General features: G+C 40.8%; 1 protein-coding gene and 1 pseudogene across 8 annotated transcripts in view; both read right to left on the bottom strand.

The window, feature by feature from the left end:
- The window catches only part of Tmem232 (transmembrane protein 232), a 285,084-nt gene that overhangs the window by 127,070 nt on the left and 142,735 nt on the right, over positions 1 to 15,279 (bottom strand). The gene's annotated exons all lie outside the window — the stretch shown is intronic.
- On the bottom strand, positions 12,670 to 13,224 carry Gm18992 (predicted gene, 18992; annotated as a pseudogene).

Below are 15,279 nucleotides of genomic sequence, written 5' to 3' on the forward strand. Positions count from 1 at the left end.
TAATTTTTAATGTGATGATAAAACTCACATTTTAAATATAATTCACTTGTCATACAGAAGTTTCATCAACAGTTACAAGCACTTGAAATACTGTATACTTCATTATATTCTTTACTCTGCTTATAGCTTAAAACCCCGTTAAAGTGAAGATAGCATTTCTATAAAATGGATTTTTAAATCGAAGGGAATGTAGAAACAATGGTTTTTCATTTAGCTACAGTTGAAAATGTTTTAGAATTTTCATTCATTGTTTTTTTTTATTTTACTTTAATGCCACGTTTCATAAAACATGAAAACTATGTATATTAATCAGGTACCATATTATATTTCAAAGCATGTAGATTTTAATTAAATGGCATACGCCAAAGCCATGACAAAGAGTACAAAATATCTGAAACACTTCAGCAAATTCTATGCAAAGTGAGAGACTGTTCGCAATCTCTGATATATGTTTCATACCATCCACGACTGAGTTCTGAAATATTCCCAGGCTTGTTTTCTTTGGTTTGACTTGGTTTTCTGGAGACCCACATAGAGGAGGAGAGAGTGGATGCCTCCAAGCTGTCCTCTGACCTCCACAAGCACACTTGTGGGTGTGCAGCGCACATTGATCATCTCAATTCCACCAAGAAAAAAGACACAGAATAATAATGGATACAAAAACAGGAGCCATTCGGCTGCATCCAAGAAAACACACGTTACCATCAAGAATAAGCATCATCCCAGAGTAAGGGAGGGAAAAGACATTACAAGCCAGTGACCCCAAGAAGCAAGCCAGCACAACCATTCTAATCTGACCAAATAGATTTCAAACAAAAAATAATCTGAAAAGATAGGAAAGGTCACTATATACACATCAAAGAAAAAAAGTCCACGTAGGAAACATAGCAATTTTAAACATTTATGCACCAAACTCAAGGGCACCCAAGTTCATAAAAGCAACACTACTACAGTTCAAATCACATATTGACCCTTACACACTGATAGTGGGTGACCTCAATACCCCACTCTCACCAATAGACAAGTCATCGAGACAAAAACTAAACAGAAATACTGGAGTTGATAACTTCATAAGTCAAGTAGACCCAACAGGTATTTACAGAACATTTCACCCAAACACAACAGAAAACGTGCTTCCTTCTCAGCATCTCATGGAACTTTCTCCAAAATTGACCACATAGTCAGACACCAAGCAAGTCTCAACAGATACAAGAAAATTAAAATAAACCTATAAACCTTGTATTCTATGTAACCACCATGGATTTAAAGCTGGATAATCAACAACAACAGAAAGCTGGGTACCAGAGTCTACCCAATTCCTCGTTGATAGTACAGACATGGCTCTTGCAGGAGAACCTACAACACCTTACTTATCTCTACATCCTAAACATTTGTTTTTATAAACACAAATAAGTGTAGTCTTTAACCATCATCACAAAAAATTTCTTTTTGCAGCAGATGGGACCCTCCAGAGGAGACCACAACCAATCAGAACACAGTGTTGTGGGGCCCAGCCCCAGCAGATACATCTGCAAAGCACTTCCACGCCTAAGGCTCAGGGAACATGGCAGAAGTCGGGGTGGAATGATTATAAATGAGAGCCAGGGGATCAGGAAGTACGCTGTGACATTGTGTCTCCTACTAGTAGCAGACGCTATATCCATAAACATGAGCTGAACAAGGGCAACAGCAACAGACACGCCAGAGCGGGTGAGGCCTCAACCCTATACAAAGAGCTACAGACAGCTAAGGAACGCTGAGGTGGGCAGAAATCGCCTCCCCCAGGGAAAGCACACCAACTGCTTATTCGGTATCAAATGGTCAGGTCTGAAATCACATATATGAGTGGCATTATCCAGAGAGAAGGCTGTATTTAGGAATACATATGCATAAAATAACAATTATTAAATAAAGGGGCCGTGTATTTGAAGGAGAGTGAAAAGAGGTATATAGGAGAGATGGAGGAAGGAAAGGGCATGAAGAAATATTGCAAAATTAAATTAAAATCTCAAAAACAGACCAAAAAAAAAAGCGAAATTAAAACTTTTTAAGCAATCTTTCTGTATTCCTCTTCCTGGAAATTTCCAGGAAAGAATATAGGCTCTAAAGCTTGAATAACTGAAATTAGATTTTGCTTTTCCATGTTAGCAGGGAATATAACCTTTCAGGGCCAGTTTAGTGGAGTTTTGTTCTGCCTAGGGTTAAGTGAAATCGTGTGAAATATTGTTCTGGTAGACAGTGCAAACCTTAACAGACCTCAGCTCCTTTCATGGCTGCCTAGAACCTGCTCCTACACTCAGACTAGAAATACCTGGCCCAGCCTTTGGCTTCTCAAAGCCAATATGGTCCCCAAATGAGACGATGCTTATAATTCTATAGTCAGGGTCTATACTCAGCTTCCTTCTAACAAGCTGCACCTCCGACACATAAATGCCTCCTACACACAAACTTAAGCCTTTAGTTCTTGTCTGTATATTTAACAGAGTATTAATAACCATCTCTTAAACTTGATTCCTACTTATTCTTACTATTAGCTTGCCTGTGGGGCGTGTCTTAATCCTCACCTTTAAGCACTCTGTAATTATTTACATTTTCACTGAATGTCCCTGTTTTTTCTCTGTGGGCTTCAATGAGTCAGGGTTACGTTGACTATTGGATTATTAATAGTTTTGTTTGGGGGGGGGGAAGACAAACTTTTTAGAGTCGATGTAACTTGGAATTGAAACTGGAAGAGTAGAATTCCTGAGGATAAACTCCTACATACATATCCTTGCCACAGGCAGGAACAGATGTACTTTGATTCTGTAGTGGGGATAAAGATGGTGAATCTAGCATTAGTGCAGGGTGGTGGGAAGATGATAAATCATCAAAGTAGAAAATCTCCCAGGAGCTCTAGTAGCAATTCAAAAGTGGGGGAGGACTCTCCAGAGTCCCAAATTTTGAATCAATAATTAAGAGAATGCAGAAAACATCACAAAATCTGAGCTAACTCAGATGACTAGCAATGGGAGATAGCTCTACATTTCCTTACGTAATATTAGAGCTGAAATTTTCCTTGATTTGCAAAACGTTTTTTTTCCAAGTTTGATGCTGGTTACTTTCCATGGGAATCCTAATCACACAAAGGAACGGAGCGAGAGTAATTCTTTGTCATTAGAAGTCTGGTCCTTAGGGCATCGGTTTTTTTTTTTTTTTTTTTCATCACCTTGGACCGTGTTACAAATGCAGAATGGCCCGACCCTGGTAGAAACATTGAAGTTTTAGACGGATTGGTGAGCAGGGTTAAAGAAAGGCCTGAATGAGAACTTTATGTTTCCCACTCACAAGTTACGTGGTTTTCTGCAGGTTATTCAGTCTCTCTGTACGTTTTCCCTACCGCTGAGTTGAAGAGGTAACATCTCGTTCAAGGGATCTTGTAAATGTTAACCACGAAAGTCGACCGACCGTGTTTTCTGGCTCTTTCTGACCTCGAATCTCTTTGATGCAGCCCCTCCTTTACATTTACTTTCAGAAAAAAAAATGTGATATAGTACAAACAGCAGAATCTTTGAGTCATGTTCACTGACAGGGCATGACACCACCTGCGATTGATTTCACCCTGAGCCACATTGGCCACTATGCTAGGAGGGCCATGGAGCTTAATGCAAGAAGTGGGTGAGATGCTTAGTATTTTGTTATGCCCATGCGCAATCCAGGCTCTATGAGCATGCGCGCTGCCTTAAACATGGTGCTGTGACGTCAGCACTAGGTTGCTAAGATTCTAAGAAGAACGTCTCCAAAGACACATCTACCCTTCCACATCCAGCTTTTCCATTTATGCCAAATACAAGTCAGGCATGAAGGAGGAGACAGGCAGGCAATTAGAGGCTGTCCCTTCTGCCCAACAGGCAGCACTCCGACTGTGGAGACATCACGAAGTACAAAAACTATTTTATTTTTAACAATCTTGCCACTGAATTATAACCACAAGGGGTTATATCTGAAGACACCCTGATTAAAGTCACACATTCACTGGCGCTATGCATATTTCTCTCTGATGTTCCAGGTTATGTAGCAGACGGCACAAGCCTTTAGACATGATGGCTTCTCCTGCATGTGTCAACATAAGCTGCTGACTCGCCAGCACTTAACCTACCCCCCCCACCCCACCCCACCCCACCCCCCGGCAATACAGGCCTTTCTGGAAACATTTCAAACAGGACACATTAATAAGCATTTGCCTATTAGGCTGCCCTGACAGGATTTTCTTTATATTGGGTTTATATTCACTTCGGTGCACAAAAGGACTCGTGTTTAGGGATATATTGAGAATTGATTTTTCATCTCAAATATTTTTGTTAGATATTTCACCTCTCCTCAAACCTTTGAAAGCATTCAATATCACGAATAGATATAACAAGATTACTGATGGCAGAATGTTATTATGGATTAAAAATATATATATACCGTATGGTAGTGCCTAGTATAGTTAGCAGTAGATTTATTAGCATTGAAGATGAATTCAAGTATTAAATTAAAAAATTCTTCGTTAAATGTAAAAGTCTACCAAACAAATGCATATCTGATTTCAATGCATGAGAAGATTTCTATTTACCTCCGTAAGCATTCTAGTACACACATTCCCCACATGGTGCTCGGTACATCATAATAAAAGCATCACATCACTCTCTGGAAGTTACAGTAGTGTCTGACAGGACCAGTGGTTGGGGAAGCAAGAGGGTAGTACAGAGAAGAGCAAAACTTGTGTTATAAGAAAGTGACACAGTCTCCAGCAATCCCTAAAATGAGAGTGTAACACATTTGTAACTTTGGCCAAATGTCTTAAGTTGTGAGCCTTCGCTATACAGGTGTTGTATTTAATGTTCTCTACTCACATGGAGTAGTAAGGGAACAGCTAAACAACTAAAAATAGACACACTTTAGTCACCAACATCCTTTAGACAGTTTATATCACCTTCAAAGGAGGCATCATGGAAGACACTGGAAGATGGTCCTGTGGGATGTATGAATAAGTGATCTATTAAAGAAGCATGCACACAAAATAATAAACAACTAAACCTTGAAGGGTCTTATTGCAGATGAATGCAATCAACAAGGTGTCAAAGGAAGAAATAGAAGAGAGAGGTTCGTCCTGGGATGTCCGTGTTTTATAGTAAAAAATTAAGGCCACTTGCTTAGAAAATATTCCTATTCAATTGGATTTTTTAAAAGTTATTTTAATGGAGCCAAAGCGTTCACTCAGCACAGTAACCTGCGGGTGAAATGTGTTCATTTTCTAGAACCTGATTTGGGCTTGTCTCACTTGTCTATGTGGCATTTGGTTATCTGTCTTGCTATGAGTGTATTAACTGTATGAAGGAAGAAAGTGTATAAAAATATAACCAGATATGTGTGTGCTTAACTGAGAAGGTGGCATAGAGGGTTAAGTCCATTCATTGGCTCTGGGAGTCAAGAAACCCAAATTCCACATAGCGATACCAGGAGCATAGGGAGCCAGGAGCTGGGGCTACCAGCGAAACTCAGAGGTCCTCAGCCAGCTACTTTAATTGGCTTAGTAGTAAGTATGGGAATTTTAAGAACTTAGCTTAGAGATTATTTCTCCTGGATCCTATACCATCTATACTATCAAGTACCATGAAAAGCCTTTTGTGACCACAGACATGAGAATGTGGCAAGAAAAAAAACATCTTATTTGTGGCAGTGTAAATAGTTCAACCCATATGACTACCTGTGTTTTATAAAGCTGTTGGAGAGGGATTGTCTAGATTCCATTGGGCTGTAGGCATGTCTGTGGGGGATTGTCTTGATTGTACTCACCGAGGTTAAAGGCCCAGCCTGAAAGTGGGTAGCACCGGTCTCTGTATTTGGGGTGTGGACTATACAAGAAGGAAAGGGGGTCTGAAGACCAGCGTGCATTCATCGGTGTATTCCTCTCTGCTTTTTGACATCATGTGACCAGTTCTCTCTAGCCCACACCTTTTGGCCTTGCCTGCTGCTATCACGAGAAATCATGAGCTAAAACCTTTCATCCGTAAGTTGCCTTCATCACAGTAGGGAACTAAGACGCCCTTTTTAAATTAGACTGAAAAATTAAACCTACAAAGCTCGCTGCCGCTGAATCACACCGGGAGCTGATGTGCATTGGTCAGGCACGTCCGGACACACACGCACACATATAATTCATATCTCAACCCATAGCGGAGGGGAAGCAGCCCAAGCTGTCATACTTGTGGGGACGCTTTTTGCATTATCTACTGTTGGGTCATCTTTCTTAGGACCGTATCATTTCGTTCATCAGAACCCAGTTCTTGACAATCAATGTAAAATTTCAGTTTCTGCATAACAAAAACACTATTCAAATATCAGCATTTCTATAAAAGAAAATCAGAATTATGAAATTTTTCGGGGGATAGCTTGTATCTATAGATATAGAGGGGTGTAAGTGTATGTGCAGCCTATGAAACTACAAAGGAAGCCAAAAGAAGATAAAGCTAGGTTGCCAAGGAAGAAACAGGGAAAAATGAATGATATGACCCCCCAAAGCAGAAAGGAGACTGAAGGTCAAGTTACAAGCAGGGGTCCCTGAGGAAGGGGGCAGAGACATCAGCAGGGGGAAGCACCTCTGGAAACACATTTTGAAAATACCATGATGATATTTAATGCCTTCTGGGGAAATTTTTAAAATGAAAGTCAAATAGGCATCAGCTGTTTTAGTCACATGAGACGAGGAATTTCACACCAAATGATGTGTACGGGAGGGGCCGCTTATGGTAGGATGATCTGACACAGGAAGCGCCACGCATCTCTGCCGACAAGCAATATGATAGATAAATGATAAGTTAGTGGGATGAAGTGCTGAGCTGCAATCTAAATCGCTACACGGAATGTTGATGGAATCTGGGACATATGTTAGCGGACACAGAAAAATGCCAATGGTGTGATATATGAATCTGCTCACATTAACAAGACCTAGAGATTGGGGTGGATGCCTTATTTTAAGGAGAGAAGTGTGATTAGGAGGGATAAATGAATGAAGCCTTAATCTTGTAAGTATTTCATTAAACAGTAACTTCTTAGGTGTTCATATTTGGTGTGTCAGAGCTAAACATTTTTAATCTGTGTATCTTTACTTTGTTTCTATTTCAATAAAAAATGAGGCTAGACAGAGTGTCAGAAACTACAATGGATGAAAAATTAAAACCATATAGTACATCATTGTTTAATACTAGAAAGTAAGAAAGTGCTAAACAAGAAGAGGAACAGAAGGAGGGGGAAGAAGAAAAGGAAGAAAAAGAAGAAGAAGAAGAAGAAGAAGGAGGAGGAGGAGGAGGAGGAGGAGGAGGAGGAGGAGAAGAAGAAGAAGAAGAAGAAGAAGAAGAAGAAGAAGAAGAAGAAGAAGAAGAAGAAGAAGAAGAAGAAGAAGAAGAAGAGAAGGAGGAGGAGGAGGAGGAGGAGGAAGAGGAGGAGGAGGAGGAGGAGGAGGAAGAGGAGGAGGAGGAGGAGGAGGAGGAGGAGGAGGAGAGAAGGAGGAAAAAAAACCACAATGCCTACAGGTACAAGAAGATCACAGAGGGATAATTGAAACACTAGTGGTAATAAGAAATGGTGTTTGGTAGCCATTTGGAAAGAAGTTTATGGATCTGTAAAGATGGCTGAACAGTACATAGACAATTTGAGGGGAAAATGCTTTTGAATTGCCAATTCACAAGTGAAGGAAATCCAAATGGCAAAGAGGTGGAAAAAATAACCATCTTTGTATTAGAAAGAAAACTTCTATTTATTCCACACAGAGGACCAGCTATCCCACCAGCCTCACAGAGGACCAGCTATCCCACCATCCATACAGAGGACCAGGTATCGCACTGTCTTAGGGTTACTATTGCTGTGATAAAACATTGAGACCAAAAGCAACTTGTGGAGGAATGGGCTTGTTTTGCTTACACTTCCACATCACTCTTCATGATCGAAGGAAATTCGGTGAGAACTCAAACAGGGCAGGAACCTAGAGGCAGGAACCGATTTGGAAGCCATGGAGGATTGCTATTAACAGGCTTGTTCCTCGTGATGTGGCCAGCCTACTTTCCTAGAGTACCCAGGATCACCAGCCCCAGGATGACACCATCCATAGTGAGCTGGGTCTTCCCTCATCAATCACCAGTCAAGAAGATCTATCAGAGCTTTCTTCACACGACAATCTATTGGGGATTTTTTTTTCAGTTGAGTTTCCCACTTCCAAAGCGACCCTAGCTTGTTGACATAAAACTAGCCAGCATATTTGACTCCTCGTCAAGTTGATAAATCAATAATCACTGTTTAACAATAACCTTTCCTATTTTGTTCATCCTCAAGCTATCATATTATTAAATATAAATATGTAATATAAACTATAAATATATATATAAATGTGTAACATAAACTATATTATGAACTTAAAATTTCTACACTTTTTACAAATTCCTGCACTTTAAAATTCAGTCTTTTTTGGAAAAAAAAATCAAAATTCCCTTTTAACTCCAAGCCTCTATAAAACTTCAAAATCTCTTTAAAGGTTCAAAGTCTTTCAGCTGTAGACTCAAGTAAAATCAAAATAAGTTAAATATTTTCTTATTCTAAGAGGAAAAACCCCGGGGGGAGGGGCGCAGTCACAATCTAAACAAAATAAAACCAACTTCGGTCATTTAAAGCTCGGTGCTACCATGGAGCTTCTGGGATTCACTCACCATCCTGTGGACTCCTCCTAAGGGCTGGCGGCAGCGCACACAGCCTGTCCACGGGCTCAGGGTAACCCCACTCCACAGCTCTTGAGGCTGCCCTTGTTGCTTGTCCCATGACACAGGCATCTCGAAAATGCTGGGATTTCTTATTGTAACTGGGTTGCGCTTTGACCTAGCCTCTCCTGGGCTCTCTTCATGATACCAATTCTCAACGCTCTACAGGACCTCTTCAGTCCTGAGGGCTTCGACTGCTACTGAAGCTACACCTTCGCCAGTGGTCTCTCATAGTGCCAAAACTCAGCTGCTCTACACAACACTTTTATGCCTGCAAACCCAATACCACCTGGGAGACTTATATGTGATCAGGTTCATCTGCTGGCATGAGGTACAGCCTTGACCATCTCTAGAGCACAGCTTTTATGGGCTGAAACTGAGGAAATGCTTCCCAGAAGATTTCAGCTCAGTGGTGCTGGTCTCTCCTTGATTCCTGTTAATTTCTCAGTTTCCGCTGACCAGCATCAACTGTCCCGGCAAAGCAATGGTTCCATTTAACTTCTGGTTTCTCCATAGTCACAGCTGACTTCCTCAAGCCCAGCTGAAAAGAATCACAGATTCTTAATTCAAACTTACCAATGGCACCCATAGAACCTGTAAGGGTCTCAAACTTCTCTCTGAAACCCCACAAGCCAGGCCTCCGTCGTCTTCACTGCCTTCAACATTCTTATTTCCCAAGCTCCTTCAGAACAGCCCTCTGAGCTCCCGACTCTCAGTGGCTTTTCCCAGCCCAAATTTCCAAAGTCCTTCCAAAATCCTCCCCAGAGTATGCTCAGGTCTGTTAGTAACACCCCATGATCTTCTGTCCATTTCCGTCTTAGTTAGGGCTGCTATTTCTGGATGGAACACCGCAACAAAAAGCAGCTTTCAGAGGAAAGCAGCGTGGGGAGGAAAGGGTTTATTTGGCTTACACTTCTATACCACTGTTCCTCGTTGTCTTAGTTAGGGTTTTACTTATGACCAAGGCAAGTCTTATAAAGAATAACATATGTTTGGGGCTGGCTTAGAGGTTCAGAGGTTCAGTCCATTGTCATCAAGGTGGGGGGAGCATGGCAGCATCCAGGCAGGCATGGTGCAGGAGGAGCTGAGAGTTCTACATCTTTATCTGAAGACTGCTAGCAGAAAACTCACTTCCAGACAGCTAGGATGAGGGTCTTAAGGCCCACACACACAATGACACACCTATTCCAACAAGGCCACACCTCCAAATAGTGCTACTCCCTAAGCCAAGCATATTAAAACCATGACAATCATCTAAGGAAGTCGGGGCAGGACTTCAAGCAGGGCAGGAGGCAGGAGTGGATGCAGAGGCCATGGAGGGGTGCTGCTTACTGGCTTGCTCCTCATGGCTGGCTCCACATGTATATGCACTGCTCACACACAACCCACTCAAGGTTTACTAAAGGGAAGTCAGTAGAGGAGGGAAGACAGAGTATAATATAGGTATGATTTCAAGCAGTATGGGTAACCATGTATCTAAAAGCAAGCTAGCTAATCTTGGAGAAAATATGAGTCCTCGTTTACATTTTTAACTTCCACATCTGTAAAATAAAGCTAAAAATAGCACATGTCATAATTTTATGCTAATCTGATAATTAAGGCAAATATAGGACACACAGTAAATGTTTTTCCAGTTTTAATAATAATATTTCTGCCTTTTATCTTTAATGATAAGATTGAACCAGAGAGTAGAGGATGCACATCATTTTACTGCTTCAAAGGTGGAGGCAGCCAGGAATTCAAGGCTAACGTCTACCATAAAGCAAGTTTGAGGCCAATCTGACCATATTCAAACCTTGTCCCAAGCACTTGAGCAAACCAAAGTAACACCACCAATGTAGTGAAATAAAATCCCATGTGCTATAGCTCTCAAACTCAAAACTCGCTGTATAGGAGTGTCGCTCCTAAACACAACCATTTCCTTAACTTGTCGTTTTGAGATCAGTAGCTTGGGCTGGGAGCAGCAGAGTGATGCTCATGGTTTTCTCAGACTCTCTTCCATGTTGTCAGGTTCTATGGAGACGGGGTGGGCCAGTCTAGGGCAGGGAAGGGGATGAGCTAGGGAGGCTCTGCTTGGAGCCAGGTTTTATTTCATCTTCTACTGAGTCTTTGGGTCATGATCAATTACGAAGTTCCAGGAGAAGACATGAAAGACTTCACTTTGCATGCCTCTGTCAAATGTCAGTTTGCATAAAACGTGTCATTTTCCAAATCAAGTCATGTGGTCAAGTCAAGACTCAGAACAGGAAAGTTATGCAAAGAGGTCAATAAGAGAGTCTCAAATAAAAATGTAAGCAATCACTGTATACCACAATTTCCAAAGCAGTAATTCAATATTTTAAATATGTGTATACACACACACATATATATGAAATTTTGTGTGCCAATTCTACACTACAAAGTAACCAAACAACTAAAATTCAATGAAGATATCTCTCTCTCCAAACAAATTGCTTTCTCTTCAAACAAACAAATCTGAAATCCATTTAGGTTCTTTATTCTTATGAATCTGACCAAATATCTACCCTTTGCTATTGTAAATGTACCTTTAAATTACTGCCTCCTACTGCATAATCCAAACTACTTTCCAAACTGTACAAGTCAGGGGAAGACTTTCTCATGGCTGTGAAGTGTTCTCTTACCTAGCCACCTTCCACCATTGACTACAGCCATAATTTAAGTTTGCAGCTCAAATACTAGTTGAAGATAGCAATAGTTTATTTCTCACTAATATAAAATAGTATCTATGTGAGTGTCTAGAATGTGCAATGTGTTTTGATGGAGCTACCCATATATTTACTCTCCCATTTCAATTATTGATATATGTTTGAAGACTATGTCTACTGCATTTTTTATGTGTGGATTATTGTTTCAGACTTCTTTATATTCTCATATTAAATCAAAATATGTTTAATAAGAACTTGATAAGAATATTTTCATATTCTTACTTTTTAATTTTTAGAATTTATTTGAAGTTTTAAAAAGAACTGGGCAGGGCTGGTGAGATGGCTCAGTGGGTTAGAGCACCCGACTGCTCTTCCGAAGGTCCAGAGTTCAAATCCCAGCAACCACATGGTGGCTAACAACCATCCGTAACAAGATCTGACTCCCTCTTCTGGAGTGTCTGAAGACAGCTACAGTGTACTTACATATAATAAATAAATAAATCTTTAAAAAAAAAAAAAAAAAAAAGAACTGGGCAATGATGGTGTAAGCCTTAGATTCTAGCACTCAGGAGGCAGAGACACACAGATTTCTGAGTTCAAAGCCAGCCTGGTCTACAGAGTAAGTTCCAAGACAGCCAGGACTACACACACACATACTGCACACATATTGCGCACACACACTCACACACAATGTCTCAAAAATATTCCTTGAAGTAATCCAAGTGGCACAATACAGCCAATCCATTGCTGAAATAGGGGTTTACTCAACTGAGCAAAACCTCTTAGATGCTGATATGAGACCGACTGCTTCAGACTGCTCTAAATGCACAGTGGCATAATTAACAATATCCAATCAGATCTGTTCTTTCCTGAATAAATAAAAATTCAAATGCCAATTAAAACTCTAATACATCTTCAACTTAAATGTTTCTTATGGGTACAATATCAGCATTATTATTTAATAATGATAATTTTAAAGATTTGCTTTATTCATAAGTTGAACCACAATCTACAAGAGGGAACGGCTCCTCTGCCTATAATAGGCCCAAAATGCAAATCAAAAGTTCAAGAATGCCAACTGACCTTTCTAAAAAGACGCGACAAGAAATTCTTACAACATTCTTGCAAAAAGCTTTATGAAGCAGATGGCCACGGAACCAAACCGCTTGATGGTGTTGCTGGCAACGTCAGTGGCACGCCTCGTGTTTGCAGACTCAAACTGAACTATTGCCACAGGCTTTGTGCTTGCCTTTTCCGGTTCCGCTGATGACACAAATGTGATTCAAATCCCTGGACTGCGTGTTACAGTCAAGGGCACATCCAACAACAAACTCGTCTGGAAGTTTAGATCCGACAAAGTCTTGCCTGTATCCAACACTTTGAGAGGTCATTTTCACCAGCCGGCTTGGGACAATGAACACTGGGGAGGTGAACTGGTTGGCCCAGGAGAGCAAGGCTCACATTGTTTTCCCAGTGTCAACTATGATGTCATCAAGACATTCTTTCTACATCATCGGAATGGGTCTATCATTATATCTATTCGGTGATCGATGCAACGCAGCCAGTTAAGTTAAGAACACATAGCTCCCCTGAGCACACCAAAGGTCACAACATGACAACCTCACATCCCTTTCATGACATCTTCTGCAAGTCTTTCATTCTATCCATAATCAGCCTTGAGGAATAAACATCTTTTCCAACTCTTCAGCACAGCAATGAAGCACACAAAGTAAGCCTAGAACATGGCCTGGTTCATCCTCACTAATCACGATGCTGGGGGCTCTGGGTGGCCAAGACGAAGCCAGCTGGGGCACATGGGCAACAGTGGGCTGAAGAGGAAGCTGGGAAAGGGATTTTGCTATCTTTAAAATAATATTAGCCTATAGTAAACATATAGCTTTCCCTTCACTTGTACTGTCTTAATAGTAATCAAATGCAAAATAAATTAAAATACTTCATACATTAGGAATCAGGATTTGTGTCTAGAGATCATTTTTTGCTGTTCAGTAACTTAACTGTCTCTATCTGATTCTAAGTCACCTTGATATAAGGCAGGCCTAGAGTGACTGTCCTTTGGTCTTCATCATGTGTGTTATACTTATGACATATTTTTAAATACCAATTGAATACTAAATTAAATTTACACTAAATTAATATAGCTGCTTTCAGAAATTTCTAAGTTAGAGGTTTCTCTGAAGAAAATTTGCCTCCCCATCATTTTCCTGGTTCAAATAAGTGAGACCCTTCTACGACCTAAGTGTCAAAAATGCATGTGTAGCCGTTGAGCTTGTGACTGTCCCAACTGTCTGCTCACTGCCTGGGTACGAGGCTTTGCTTGCGTCATCTGGTATCTGCTGTATTTGCTTTGCCTGATTGACTTATGAATTTCAAATGTAATTATCTATAGATATTTACTAAGATGTTGAAAACAGAGGAACATCTTACATCAAATGATTGGCCCTGGAAACATGCATAAAAACAGAATTCTAATAATAGAATACACAAACGTGAATTGGCTTGTGGGGCTATGGTGTCGTCCATTTGAGATGTGACGTAGCATGGAAAATAGACACTGTTCTCACATCAGAGAACAGTAGATGTAATCGAAAAGGTCCTAGAAACAGGCAGGAAAGGAAAGACTATGGGTCCGTGAGAGGCACATAGCTTCAACTCTATTGTCCTGAGTGCTGACTGTCATTCCTGTTACACCCCAGACAGTCCATACAAAGTCAGGAGTGAGGCCCACAGGAATATGAGAAGATGGAGAATTCCTGTCCCAGCTCCCAGTAGAGGGACAACTAGGGGATGGAGTGGTACTCACTATGTTTGATTTTCTTCTTACTCGTTCACTCTGAGCTCTTGGTCAAAAGAAAACAAAGATCAAATTTAAGTAGAACGTTAATGGCAAATTGGTAAGAGTAAAACACCTTAGTTCCAGCGGGCAGTCACGTGTCTGAAGAAATTCCAAGGGGGGGAAATAGTTCCTAATCTTATGTAGTTCCTACAGATTATCAATCACATCATGCGGAGGATTAAAAAGCGGACAAGTTAAACGTTCATTTTGTCCTAAGAACGTGGAGTGCAGACTCTAAGTCATCCAGTCATCTGCTGGGTGACCTTCTTCTACCTGTCAACACTTGGTAAGCCCAAAATAGTGGACTACGAAACCGAACGACTAATTTAAACCCGAGAAAGAGCAAGAAACTTCAGTGACAGGAAAAGAAATATATAGTTTAAAATGATGAGAAATTAACCTGGCTGAAAATAAGATGTAGAGAAGAAATGACAGCATTTTGTAAATGGCCAGGTGTCAGGCAGATGATACGTTCCTGCTCAAAGGAGTGAATTGGCCTGAGCCAGGCTGACTCCATGACAGGCTACAAACTAACAGCTCAGGAGACCAGGCCTGAGTTTCTGCTTCCCAGAACTGGGCAAGTCAGTTACTGGAACAACTGCAGGCTTGTGTAAAAGGGGCCCCTTCCCAGCTTGTAAGAGCCAAACTTGTAGCCAAGAGGTACCCCTCCTTGGTATGAAGAAAGAATAGTTAATCTGAATCATACCAACAACCCCCGGAGATAGAATCCACCAATCAAGATATAGATCATCTACCCCTCCCCCAATGTTCTTCTTTTTGGCTTTAAAATTGAATCTGTGAATTCAGTCGGGGTCCTTCCATCATGATGGAGTTGGGCCCCTGTATGCGGGAACAAGTGCTCTTTACTTTTGCATGCTATTTGAGTCTGCAATATCTTTCTTCAGCAACTCATGGACCCTAACACTGCAATGTCATGTCTGTGATTTCAGGAGAATGACTCAGTGACTTCAAATGACCTGCTCACTTGCAG

The sequence above is a fragment of the Mus musculus genome, chromosome 17 (genome assembly GCF_000001635.26).
Source record: "Mus musculus strain C57BL/6J chromosome 17, GRCm38.p6 C57BL/6J".
Taxonomy (NCBI): Eukaryota; Metazoa; Chordata; class Mammalia; order Rodentia; family Muridae; genus Mus; species Mus musculus.